This window comes from Rhinoderma darwinii, chromosome 3, assembly GCF_050947455.1.
Source record: "Rhinoderma darwinii isolate aRhiDar2 chromosome 3, aRhiDar2.hap1, whole genome shotgun sequence".
In the NCBI taxonomy this organism is placed as follows: Eukaryota; Metazoa; Chordata; class Amphibia; order Anura; family Rhinodermatidae; genus Rhinoderma; species Rhinoderma darwinii.
In genome coordinates, this window is record NC_134689.1 from 353,379,873 (window position 1) to 353,394,631 (window position 14,759).

At 40.7% G+C, this 14,759-nt stretch overlaps 1 long non-coding RNA gene across 2 annotated transcripts; it reads right to left on the minus strand.

Moving 5' to 3' along the window:
- Nucleotides 1–2,207: 2,207 nt before the first annotated feature.
- Nucleotides 2,208–14,354, minus strand: LOC142748233 (uncharacterized). 2 transcript variants are annotated; one of them, XR_012882197.1, is made up of 4 exons: nt 14,281–14,354; nt 13,706–13,773; nt 9,950–10,100; nt 8,387–8,759 (listed from the first exon to the last, which is right to left on the minus strand). It is a non-coding gene; the product is annotated as an uncharacterized LOC142748233 (long non-coding RNA). The 2 variants fall into 2 exon arrangements; XR_012882196.1 differs by lacking the exons at nt 8,387–8,759; nt 9,950–10,100 and adding an exon at nt 2,208–6,054.
- Between the last annotated feature and the right edge of the window lie 405 nt (nt 14,355–14,759).

A 14,759-nucleotide genomic window follows, 5' to 3' on the forward strand; every position in this document is an offset into this window, starting at 1 on the left:
TGTAGAGGCAGCTATGGAGGGCATTATACTGTATTGGACAGCTAAGGGGAACATTATACTGTGTAGAGGCAGCTATTTAGGGCATTATACTGTGTAGAGGCAGCTATGGAGGGCATTATATTGTGTAGGACAGCTAAGGAGAACATTATACTGTGTAGAGGCAGCTATGGAGGGCATTATACTATGTGGCAACTATGGGGGCATTATACTGTTTAGAGGCAGCTATGGAGGGCATTATACTGTGTAGGACAGCTAAGGGGAACATTATACTTTGTAGAGGCAGCTATTGAGGGCATTATACTGTGTAGCAGCTATGGGGGCATTATACTCTATAGGACAGCTAAGGAGAACATTATACTGTGTAGAGGCAGCTATGGAGGGCATTATACTGTATAGGACAGCTAAGGGAACATTATACTGTGTAGAGGCAGCTATGGAGGGCATTATACTATGTGGCAGCTATGGGGGCATTATACTGTGTAGAGGCAGCTATGGAGGGCATTATACTGTGTTGGACAGCTAAGGGGAACATTATACTATGTAGAGGCAGCTATGGAGGGCATTATACTGTGTGGCAGCTAGGGGGGCATTATACTGTATAGGACAGCTAAGGGGAACATTATACTGTGTAGAGGCAGCTATGGAGGGCATTATACTGTGAAGCAGCTATGGGGCATTATACTGTATGGGGCAGCTATGGGTGGCAATATACTGTGAGGGCAGCTATGGTGGACATTATACTGAGCAATTACAAGAGCTTCAGGTCCAAGGGGGAGGCGCTGTGTATCACTATATACAAGGGGGTTGGCGCTATGTGGCACTATATACAAGGGGGGATTGCTGTAAGCACTATATAGAAGGGGGAGCGCTGTGTATCACTATATCTGAGGGGGATTGCTGTGTAGCACTGTATACAAGAGGGGGAGGGCTATGTGACGCTATTTACAGAGGGGGAGGGCTGTGTAGTGCTATTTACAGGGGTCAGTGTGTAGCGCTATCTACAGGGGGCTGTGTGTGGCTCTATCTACAGGGGTCTGTGTGTATGTGGTGCTTTACTCTACAGTGTTTGACATAATTATATTCAGGGGCGCAGTCTATGGTGCTATAATATTTAGGGGCCCACCATTTGGTACTATTTTATTCAGGGGCGCAGTGTTTGGTGCTATTATATTTAGGGGCACAGTGTGTGGCACCATGATAATTTTATCTTTGTTTATAGGTGTGGAAATGTTGGAAAAGTGAGGAGCCAAAGACATCTGAGTGGCAAATTCTGCAGAAATGGGTCATGGCCGGGAAAAGTCGTCCTGAAGTTTGGACCGGATGGAGTAGAAAAGAGGAAAAAAACTACGTCGTCACCTGTGAGTCACTAGATTTATAGACAATCTGTCATCTCTCCTGACATGTTTATTATAGGAAATCCTTGTATTTCACAAAAAGTCTTTGTGCAGTCCAGGACTGATAGACAAATAAGTGTTACTATTCCCCTTGTCAGGAGAATGTGTCCCTACACGGTGCGATACTGTCAGCGATGGTTGGAGACTGTCAGTATGTGGGGACACAGCCTTTTGACAAGGGCAGTAGTAACACACATTTCTTAATGTCTGGACAAAAAGGAAGTGTTAACAATAGTTACATGGTGGCGGTGGAGAAGGGGGGCCCCAACTTTGGGTAACAGCCCAGGGCCTATGGTCTACTTAATCCACCACTGTATATGAGTTTCACTTTTTGAATTGAATTACTGAAATAAATTAACATTTTGATGATATTCTAATTAATTGAGAAGGACTAGGAGACTCTGTCAGCACATCTGTGCATGGTTACTAATTCTAAATGATTCCCATGACTAATATTGAGTGAAGTTTTTGGCAATGTTTTGTAATTGTGGCAACAATCCCCTCCTTCCATTAGTGTAAGAAGAAACCTATGGGGCCCCTCTTCTCTGTTCACAGTATGTTGATGTTTAGTACACTGTTTTTGAATGTCCTCCTCTATGAAGTCAGGTAGCCGCTAATCAAACTTGCCAGTAGAGTGAAGCTCCTGGGCACTAATGCAAACTCTCTAACAGGAACCCCGGACTATCTCAATAATGGCCTGCTTATCTTGAGCAGAGGAACCTTTTGGGCTTCCTAAGGCTCCAGTTCATGTTCTCGGCACCCCCTATTGTTATGCTCCTGCTTGTAAGATATATGTGGGAGTATAAGTTTAAAATTGATTCCATAGACACAGTTTATTGACACATCAAGACATAGCATATTCTCCACACTTTAAGTGATGCTCATAATCTCCATAGTAATACATAGGGGGCAGGAGACTTGGGGTTGGTTAAATTTCTTTAACAAAAATCACAAAAACATTTACAATGGTAATCGTAGTCATACAATTTTTCCAGTGTTTCCTTTCTCATGTATTATATTACATTTGTCATGGATTACATTCTATAAATATGTAAAGAGTCTATTATATTATAACCCCCCTGGCTAAATTGCTAAGATTCTAAAGGTGAAAGAGCAGTATACATGTCAGCCTATTTAAAGAGTAAATATTCCCTATAACTCTACTTTTCCTCTTCTTCAAGCTGATCCCCATGGCGGCTTTCTTTTTAAAGGGGTTGTCTGTTATGAGACACCCCCTTGAGTTTAGAATGAAGATATATGGAAAATCTAAACTTTGATGATGGTAACAAAGCGGCCCAGTGGTAGCTATAGTGGGTGCAATTGCATATTGGACAAAATACATGGGTGGCCCAACAGGCCTTTTGCCATGTAGCTGAAAAGCAATGCTGTTGAAGGTGCAATAACATCTTATGAGTTATGTTAGGAAATATGTATAGATACTCAAAATAGGTAATCCTACACTTAAGTAAGTGTAGTAAGCAGCTAGGTAGGGAGCCAAGTTAAATATATCATGAAGCTTCAAACTCCAATTCTCACCTAGCCACTTTTTTTAAGGAACTATATAGCTGGTTATATTGTGGGACATTAACTGGTCAGGAGGCAATAGATGTCAACGTAAAATTGTTATATGCTGATGCTCAAACTAGCCTATCCCTTTATCTGACTATTTGCTGAACTTAAATCTCACTCTATGTAGGTGGAATTACAATGTGCGAACAATATACATTATGGGCAGATGCTTTGTCAGACATGCAACCTAAAGCTGGCAACTTAAGATCTAATATTACAGCCAGAAATAAAGCTCAAGCAGAGATTTGTCCCAGAGAATCGGTCCATGTGTGGCAGATTTTAATGGCTCGATTTCCTGTTAACCAATTTGACAGATGACTCCATCCAAAGTGACAGCAATGACTAGTGAACCAGATTTTCCCATGAGTAGATTTTTAACATATTTTCTTACACATGCAAGTTGATTGTTGGAATATTGCACAAAGAGATCTGATGAAGACAGTTTAATAACATGTAGAAAAACTACTTGTGACACATTCATTCCCTATTTTAAGAACAAGAATAAGGGTGATGTTTCCCAGTTGGGGGGAGAAAAGATTAGGGAGATGGATAGTTTTCACAGGCTTTTGCTGTTGATTAGACATCTGTCAATCAAGACAAAAAAATAAGAATTTATTATAGTTGGTAATACTGAAAATTGTTTTGATGTACTTGGACTTAAAAACCTAATTGCTGAGTTTGACTTATACATGCTTAGGAACAGTCAAGTTGGAGAAATAGAATTCAGTAACGGAGCCAAAGACTACATGAAAGTCCTCAGTTGTGCCTCAAGGTTTTCACCCCCAAATAGATCTGATCATTCAGAAAATTACAGAATGATTAGATATGTGGAAAGCCTGGGCATATAAACATGCAGAGCACAAACCTCCCCTTTCATCTGTTTGATGAATTACTCCATCAAAGTCAACAGAAATTACAGATAGATCTGATATCACCTTGGTTGGATTTTTAAGTATATTCTAGACACTTTGGTTGCTCATATCTTTTATAAAAGGGGTGTCTTGTTTAGAAAACCCATTTTCTAATGCTCTATTAGGGAATTCTAGGACTCCAATTCATCCATTTTTTTAGCTGGACTGGAAAATGGCTACAAAGAGCATCTCTCTTTCTCTCTCTCTCTCTGGTGGTCCAAGATAGCCATATATTTCACTTTCAGCCCAATGAAATTGAACTCTTTCTGCCTGGTACCCATAAAGGTTATAGCTGAACGCCCCCTTTGGTAAGCTTATCATTGAGACCCTACTAACAAAAAAACATTGTTCAACGCGGACAACCCCTTTATTAAATTGTTGGTGTTTCCTGATATCTGATTTAGTGCATAATTTGTATGGCTGTCTATAAATCTCTCAATATTTATATTGTGTGAAATAGGATTATGTTTGTTCAAATAAATAAATAAATAAATGCAATAGTACCATTCCAAGACACTTTACATATTGTGGCAGATTTACTAATCCAAATGAGCAGCAATTTGGCCTTAAATCTGTGCGTCACATTTGCAGAGTTTAAGACCCTTTTTGCAACTGATCAGATAAGGAGGAGTGGCTTAACAGGGAAAATATACGTTAAATTGCACCAAAATTTTGCAGCAAAAAAATTATCAAAATAAGCCAACCAAGAGGTGGTACAAAGAAAGACAAAAGTGTCCAAAGATGCACCAAATTTATCATCAAGCATGAGCCACTGTGATAAATTTGGCACATCTCACTGCCTGGTCTAAGTTTACACTGCCTGAATTTAAGACAGCATTAGTAATTAAGTTCTGTAATACAGAGCCAGAGAGACTCTATGTGCTGTCGTACTACTTTGTTGAGAGCCATATGTACAGGGCTATTTTCCCCTAAAAGCAAAGCTTTAAATAGGCACTGTACTGTGCATAAAGTTTGCCTAAATCAATAGTATAAGCAAATCTAACCTTGTAATATATCTTATTTGAGAAAAATGTCTATTTCTCTACTTCTCGGGCTCCTTCCTCACCCACCGTCCTCCCTCCTAAACTATTCACTCACTCTGAATTTACCGCTTTCTCTGTTTTGGCGTAGACAAGATGGGCTCTCAGTTCACTGAGGGATCAGGTTACAGCTGCCCATAGAAGTCTATGGAGATGGGAGGGGGGGAGCAGGAGAAAAATAGCTTTAAAATGCACAATGCAAGTCATGTATTGGCCAGAAATAGTGTTATTCCTCATCTATACACATATGACAACTTATTATGAAAGTCATCTCAAAGTGTAGGTATGTTTAAAGGGGAAAATAGCTCCATACATGTGGCATCCGATGTGACAATTTTTGGCCATCTGGTACGTTTTGGAATCCACCCTAAAAAGACCTATGTATGAAACTAAAGGCATAGGGAGCTACAGTAAAGTCCACTTGCATTTCTAAGGGTGCCCTATTATGATGGCTTCATACAAAACAGAGCCAAAATACACCAGTATATGAGGCCTATACTTTGTCTTGGCATTCACAGATGAGAAAGGATAGCCTAAATGCCCAAATTTGGTGTACTATAAAGAAAGAACGATTAGACTAAGCCACAATATATTGAATGGTACAATTACATTAGCCAAGTGTTTTCATAACCAATAACATTACAGTGACTGTTGTTACCATCCATAAACCATTGGGACATAGGCCAGCGTTATTGTTTTTCCTGTAATAATTCTCTGTGCAAAGGAATTCTATAATGCGTGTTGTCACCCTTGTGTAAACATCTTCCGAGCAGAGCTGTGATATCTTCTCCTTGTTTGTCTCCAACTCCAATGTGGTGTTCATACAGGGACCCAGGAATTCTTCATAGTCTTTGACGGTGGTAGGCCGGGGATAGTACAGTTCATCAGGAAACATGGAGTAATTTGCAGCATAAACCTGAGATTCATCTGCCATGGTAAAATTGAGGGTTAGACGACTACCTCTGTAGTGCAGATGCCCGGGTTTGAGGTCAATATTTGTTTTGGGTATTTTTGTGCTGGGCTTTTTATTAACTGATGTTTTGGTGTTTCTTGATTTAATGCGAGAGAGGCCACTGTTTATGTTCATCAGCATAAGCACCAGGCATAGGATCAAGTAAGAGGATCTCATTCTAACAGTACCTGTAAGATATTGAAATATTACAAAGTTATACTGTTTATCCAACGTAGTGTAGAAGCCAAAAATGCAATGTTTGAAAAAAAGATGAACTCACAATATATTTTTCTAATAAAATTCCTTGTAACACATAAACCTTAAACATAAAAATGGTACACACATTCAGCAAAAGGAAAAATGGACACAGAGCTGCAATCTATCTCCTGGTTTGGCCATTTCCAGTAGAAGAGCCTTGTTACATAGGTTAATAAAGCAGGTGTGGTTTTGGATGCATGACTTTGTGTCCAACTTCTGACCTAGTCCTGAGACTCCTGACGTTCCTAGGGCTGGGCGTGCCTGGAAAAGTAGGAGTATCCAATCCAAAAAGGAAGTAACCTGACTGCGCACTCATGGTCTGATTATGCAAAATTGACAATGCCGGTAAAAACACTTATACTTGCAAAGGTCTCCAAATTTATATACCATAAGGGCCAGTGGTTTACCGGCCTGGTGGCAACCCTACTCTTGGGGCTGGTGGTATGTGCATGTTCAGCTGCTGAATGTGAGTGTCCCTGGCTCTCTGCTGCTTTGCCTGCTGCAAACTCCTGCTGGCACCAATGTCCCACTTGACCTAGTCCTGACGCTGCTGACGCTTCTAGGGCTGGGTGGGCTTGGCAAAGTAGGAGTATTTAATTACAATAGGAACCAACCTGACCGCGCACGCACTGTCTGATTATGCAAAATTACCAGAACTTGATGTCGCCGGTAAACATTTTTTTTACTGGCACCGGTGTAAAGTGTAACTAGCGGATGGGCCAGTGGTAAACCGGCCCGGTGGCAACCCTTCTCTTGGGGTAGTGCAAGCCGGCGATGTGTCCATGTTCAGCTGTTGAATGTGAGTTTCCCTGGTTTGCTGCCTTGCCTGCTGCAATCTCCCGCTGGCGCCAATCTTACACTTAATCTTGTCCTGACGTTGCTGATGTTCCTAGGGAAGATGGGCCTGGCAAAGTAGAAGTATCCAATCCAAATAAGAAATAACCTGACTGCTCATGCACTGCTCATGCACTGTCTGATTATGTTGATCTACCAGAAAATTACATAAAGCGCCCCTTGTACATTATAAGGCATAATATTCCCCCAAATACAGGGATGGAATTTTGGGGAGAAGCTGAATCAAGTTTAGCAAGATTAGTGGTACCCCCTTCCCGGTAACAGTGACATATAATACGTGGCTAATTTAAGACAGTCATCAGTCTCACTGTCCCCAGATGTCTGCTGTTGGGAAAACAAGGATTGTACATGTTATATTTCAACATGGCTGTTCCTTTGTCACCTCCCCTACAGAAGTAACCAAAACCAGAGGTGTCCGGCAGCTGTTTATCCCCTTTTTTTTTTCTTAAACGGCAATAAACATGGCTGCTTGGGTTCCGCCTAGTAAGCAGTGCAGACAGATGGAGCATTGAAGCTTTGAACAAAAAAGACCCCTGATCTTTAGATATTCTGTATATATTAGTAAAAGCTTCGTAATCACTTCTGCCGCACACTCACACATGGAAAAAAAATCGAGTCAGATTTTAATTTAGAAAAACATACTCAACATACTGTGGGTTTTTTGGTTTTATATTAGGGTGCTATGTCATGGTCCCAACCAGGGGTCACCTTCATAGAATTAGCAGCTGGTCCCCTCTCCGAATTTGCTAGATACCTTCTTAAAACTTTCTATTAGGTATGTTGGTTCCTTAAAAATTGGCATCTGTCTGACTTGTTGAAATGATATTGTGAGCCACTACTGATATTGAGTACATTGATTGATATACTGACACATTTTACAATGTTTAAAAAAAAATAAAAAAAATCATATTAACATTAATGAATGATAAAAAAAAAAAACGGCTATTAGATTGATGCCATTCACAACAATCTGATTGATCGCTTTGGGTTATAGCTCTGATGGGTTGACTGAAGCAATCAGGCCGTGCCCAGTGGCGGATCACTTCTCCAGGCGGGGTGACATCTCTGGTCCCAGCACAGGAGCCTAGGAAGACCTTCATCTACCATTGGTCACAGCCAGGTTTTCATAAATTAATATCTGGGAAGAATAGTTTTGATTGTTATGGAGTAGAAACTTGACAGTGATCCCTGCCTCATGCAACCCTTGTTTCCAGGGTTGCATATTGGAATTTTTATTTTTCCACTTTATTAAAAAAATCATGGACAGCCAACATTTTTTACGGACAAATTGAAAAAACTACAACGAGTTATATAGATAATAAGAAATGTATGTCTATAGCTCAGAATACTGATAGGAAAACATTAGCAGCATTTACTATGACTTGTAATATGATGATAATTCCAATTCCAATGTTCTGTACAAGCTTAACAAAAAAATCACAGACATGTATGGATACAGGAAAAAAGTCTCCTATTTTTAAGCACTGACTAGGAATTTACGGAAGGTCGGCAATCCTGATTGTATCCTCTGACACAGAAGACTAAGCTCTGCATTATTACATTTCACTTAAGGGTTTTATGATTCAGACACTTGAGGCAAATAGACTAGAGCTGGACGTTTTGCAGCCTAAATGAACTGTAATTTGATTGTAGTACAGTCTGTTTTCTCCAATTTCTTTCAGTAAGTGAGGCTTAGCCACTGATCTGGAGCGATGGTTCACAAATAGCATGTCTCTCCTCCCAGAGGTGCTGCCTGGACAGAACATGGTGCTCCAGCAATCTGTGAATCCAGGAGTCTAATTATAGAACATGTAACAACCAGGACTTCTTGTTCCATCCTATAAACATGATGATGGATTTCTATCTATCTATCTATCTATCTATCTATCTATCTATCTATCTATCTATCTATCTATCTATCTATCTATCTATCTATCTATCTATCTATCTATCTATCTATCTATCTATCTATCTATCTATCTATCTATCTATCTATCTATCTATCTATCTATCTATCTATCTATCTATCTATCTATCTATCTATCTATCTATCTATCTATCTATCTATCTATCTATCTATCTATCTCTCTCTATATCTATCTATCTATCTATCTATCTATCTATCTATCTATCTATCTATCTATCTATCTATCTATCTATCTATCTATCTATCTATCTATCTATCTATCTATCTATCTATCTATCTATCTATCTATCTCTCTATCTCTCTATCCATCCATCTATCCCTCCCCCTCTCTCTCTCTCTCTCTCTCTCCATCCATCCATCCATCCATCTATCTTACATCTAGAGTTATGTTTTTCTGAGACAATAAATATTCATGCTTAAACCTCCTGTTGGATTGTGTGGTTTTTAGTTGGTGCAGAATGCTTCATGTTTCTGCCTCATTTGACATGTGTGTGCATTCATAACTTGCATGAACTGTGTAAAAACATTAACAAAAATAAATACATAAAAAGGGCACTTTTGCCAAGAGTTTGTTGTTGGTAAACGTGGCTCAATTTGTATGTGACGTGCGCAGCATTGACAAAAGTAAAGTATGTGAAAAGTACTATCCTTCTACAGTGTAAAAATGATCTGAGCAATAAAATATAAATCAAATACATGTGGAGCAGACACGTTTGGGGAAGAAAAACGTGAATACCAAAATTCTGGCAAGTTATGGTGTGCAGTGCTACATCCCAGTATCCCACGCTCTCTTCTTACTACATTATTAGGCGAATTTCCCATTCAGGAGACTGGAAAGCTGGTTGGCAATGTCCACGAAGTCCCTGATAGAAGTCTCTGTCACCCATCTTTCCAAAAACCAGCTATGACTAAGAAGATTCCTTGTAGTAAACAAACTAGATTATTTTAACCATGTTCAGTTCTAAACTCTGTCCAAACAACATTACTATTATATGTACAATGACCATTAAACTCGATTTAGAGAACATTAGTACTGTGGTTACCTGAAATGATCCATTATGACTCGAGGCTTCAATTAAAGTAGAAGAACGCGATGATCTATATATATGCTGTTTTTTTTTTATATTCCAGGAAATGGTAACGTGAAGCAAATTCTCGTGTCCAGAAATGGATTAGCTGAGGTTTTATGTAATCCTATGGACATTTGAGGCAGAATCAATGTACTATGAGTGTTCTGGACTATTTCCCCTGATAAGTCTATTTTCTACAATTTCTTCACCATGTCATTCATGAAGTGCAGATAAGAAGTACAGATTAAATAGTTTTTTAAAATAAATAACCTCAGAAACCAGCAAGGCTGGATTATAAAAGGGCACATAGGAGTGTGGCTCGAGGACCTAGGGGTCCCTACCTCCCACCCTACCTGGGTCCCAGAGGTTGGATGGAGGCACCCATTTTTTCACCAGCCTGAACCATCCCATGTCACCAGACAGACCCTTTATTTTACAGGCAGCTATAAAACAAAGAGAAGCTAGTAGTTGTGCGTGAACAGGTCTGCATAGCTTGAAGGAGCTGACCTGAGAGCACTCGATGCTTGTGATCCGCTTGATAATGCTCCAGTATGCTAATGTTTATAGAATACACACAATCTGGGTTTATTACGGCAAATTCTAAAAGGTTTGGGTCTTTCTGACGATAGGAGCCATCTAAGACTTAGTCCCCTTGAACATGTTCATGAGATCCATTTCTCCATATGTCTTTTTAGATCAAAACTAGGATATGGCAGAGCGAATCTCACAAATATGATGTATGAGGGGCCTTAGATAGCCCCCTGACTGACATACCACTACCAACTGGACTTTGAAATGTAATGTACTTGAGAGGGGGCTATGGTTAAGCAGGTTATATTAGGCTCCATTCACATTTTTGTTGCGGTTTCCAGGAAACCAGGAACCAGTGCCGGACCCATTGTACGATTTATAATTAGGTCTGTCAGGTTTTGCATTGGTGTCCGTGTTTTGAGGGGAAGAATAGCCCTGCATGCAGTGCTATTTTTCCCGTCAAACCTGACAGAATCTGCAATGGAGGCTGCAAATGAATCTTCCAATGCAGATGTGAACAGAGCCTTAGGGCATGACCAGACGTGGCGTGTTTCTGCCGCCACTGTCCACATCAATGCCGCACATAATCTGCGTTGCAGATTATGTTGCGGCTCTGCCTAAAATGGGCAGGAAATTGATGCGGATTAGCCGTTGCGTCTTCAGGTGAAGAGGGCTTCCATTCTCTCTATCAGTGCAGCATAGAGAGAAGGGACAGCACTTTCCCTAGTAAAAGTAAAAGATATTCATACTTACCCGGCCGTTGTCTTGGTGACGCGTCCCTTTTTCGCCATCCAGCCCGACCTCCCTGGATGACGCAGCAGTCCATGTGACCGCTGCAGCCTGTGATTGGCCTGTGATTGGCTGCAGCCGTCACTTGGACTGAAACATCATCCCTGGAGGCCGGACTGGAGGAAGAAGCAGCGAGTTCTCGATATGTAGGAACTTCTATTTTTTTACACGTTGATCTATATTGTGATCGGAAGTCACTGTCCAGGGTGCTGAAACAGTTACTGCCGATCGTTTCACTATTTCAGCACCCTGGACAATGACTATCTCCTGACGTCGCCTAGCAACGCTCCCGTAATTACGGGTCAATGGAGAAATTCCGCAATGAGTCCGCAACAAGTCCGCTACACGTCTGCAACAGCCAGTGTATGCTGCAGACACCAATTTCCACACCGCAGCCTATGGTCCGCAGCAGAGTTTTCCCGCAACGTGTGTACGAACCTAACTAAAAAGCTGTGGAAAGCAATGGAGAAACGTGTACGCTGCGGATTTCCGCAGCGGACTGTCCGCAGCGTAATTCCAGAGCAATTCCGCCATGTCTGGTCATGCGCTTAGCCATGTTGGAACTCCCTATGTAATATGTTATGTGTAATACGGATTTCATGACGTATAGTTCTATCATGCTCAACCTTCATTTGGTCATCCGGTTAAGCTGTCTATGCACACTATGAAATTGTGGTTGGTATCAGTTAAGAATTAAACTTGATGTGACATGACAAGAGACAGGAGCGAATTACTGAAATAACCAGAAGTCTCATGGGCCACTTGCCCATTGCAGTGGGGACTGGTGGTGTCCACGTAGCATCATAACGTTATACTCACCTGGTGATTTGCTCCATCCTCAAACTCTTCCATCTAACACTAGTTTCAAGGGGACCTTGGCTATAGTTGCTGTCATGAACACAGTGTTACAGTATATGTTGAACCCCCAGTTGAAAAATGGCAGTTACATGACAATGCATTTGTGGCCTTTTCGGTTTTCATGCTTATGATTTTGACTTCATATGACTCTTTTGTAAAGGACTACTGGCTTTCATCAGCTGTCACAGCTTTATTGCCAAAAAACCATAATCTCCCCATCTGCCACAAGCTGACACGGTTATCCTCCATTACAGTTATACTGCTATGAGCATTTACTTATGCAATGTGCACCTTGTGAAATCCGACCAGTACAAATTGTACTGGACTGAACATGCATGTTATATCAATAGAGGGGGGGGGGGGGCATGAGATGTTTGCAAATGTTGCTTATTTCCTGCAGAAACAATAGAAACAGGCAGGTAAAATTCAACCTGTATGTTTTCCCAAGAGCTACCCTCGGGTGAAGCTCTGCCATTTCCCATGGACATTAGTGCGAGGCAAAATATCATTGCCACATGATCATTGGGCTTCCGTCTATGGGATGACCTGCCTGGTCAGATATATTGTGCTGCTCTGCAAAACAAATGTGTTGTAATTATTAGGATCCAGCCATGGATGGGGGTCTTACTGAAGTGACTTACAGATGTAGCAGAACTTTGGGACTGCATTGTTTGTGCTTTCAGATATATTTCTTAGTTAAGACAATACAGTTGGTTTACCTGCGGTCCTATATAAAATCATAGCAATTATAAGTGATATCACTATGACTTTGAGTGGCAAACTCAACTCTGCTTCATCTATGTAATGAAATAAATAGGTGCACATACACACGCTGCTCAATACTACACAGAATATAAGCGGATACGGTGAGACAGGGAAGTGATAATTGATATAATAGGGCTGTTTAGTTTGGGCGAATGATTTTTTAAATACTGACCTACAGTAGAACTTCTTTCCACCTATAGAACTGGTTACCTTCCTCATACATTCACTTTACAACCCGAAGATGATATGTCATCACACTGCTGTGCCACCCTGGTCAACACTAGACTACTCCACACTCTCAAATCTCACTGTGGGCGCTGTGATGCCAACTGTTGTCAGCACAAATGGGTCGATGATCGAGTACTTGCAGGTTTTAAATACGTCTATTGACTTCAATGTAGAGGCAACCACAAAAATGTGGTAATCTTTCCATTAAAATCAGTGTAGGAAACTGTTTGCTCTGGAAATCAATGCAGATCTCGTCTAGGTAATGTTATTAGTATTGACATATCATCATATTACCTGAATGCCACTGTAAAGAGTCATATCTCCACTCAATTCCCATGTCACAAAGAAAATAGAAAATGACTGTTGGTTCTAAACTTACTATTAGAGAAGACCCTGATTTCAGTCTAAAAGTCCGCTCACATGTGGGGGAAAATTATAGTTATTGTTAAAATGTAATAAATATAGAAAACAGATAATGAATATAAAAGAGGTGGACAGATATAAGTGATTGGGAATAAATGATGCGCTGTATTATATAGTGCGGAGTGCGGTACTTACTGTTGTACAGCTGGAGGAGTGGAGCAGTCAGAGAGGCGAGCAGTGCTGATAAATTTCCCTCTGTCGTCCTGTAATACATGAACAGGAGGGCTGGACATTCACTGTGGCCTCTGATGTCATTTGTATGTCAATTCTTTAACCATTTAAGCCTTGATAGTACTCAAGTCATTATGCTACAAACCACACAGATTTTTCAAGCTTTCTTTGGAATAAAGTTAGGATACATTGCTCTAGACCCAGAGAATATTCGTCAATTTGTTCGCTGTTTAGGGGAGCAGTGGCGCTTATCCGCCAGCCATTGAATGCGAGCTGCAAATTATCATTATTAAAAAGCCCTTTATAATAAGGAATGATGTGCAAACCTGGTTCCCAATATTGTTCCCAATATTTCCCATAAATAAAATGCACAAGTCTCAATTAGTATTTTGTTGTTTCCCCAATGGCATCACTAAATGTATGGTATGAGCCTAAGAGGCTGCATAAAGATTATGTATCATCCCTTCATTTCAAAATGAGTGGGTCACTGTACTCGAAGAGAAGTATAATAGGCTTTTTCAGGGGCCCTGATCATTTACCCATAAGAGGGCCACATATTTCTGAAAGTGACCTTGGTGGGACATTTTTATAACATCTTTTTTTTCTGAATGGTATATATAACCACTCTAACCGACACTTGACATTGCACACGGGGATCTCAGGCTTGTGTGCAGCTGCTCGACCATAGAAACCCATTTTATAAAGTTTCTGACGTGCAATTCTTGTGCTGCCATCACTTCCAGATGCAGTTGGGAACTCTGTAGTGTGTGATGCAACAGAGGATAGGTGATTATTACAAGCCACGCTCTCCAACACTCTGGGGCCCCACTCTAAGTTTGTGTGGTCAACTGCTTTGTGGCTGAGCTATTGTTACTTCTAGACGATTCCACTTCTCAATTATAAAACATATAGTCGATCGGGGCAGATCCAGCAAATAAGAAATTTCATGAACAGACTTGCTGCAAAGTTGGCATCCTATGACAGGGCCAAGTTTGACCCCTTAAGGACGTGGCCTAGT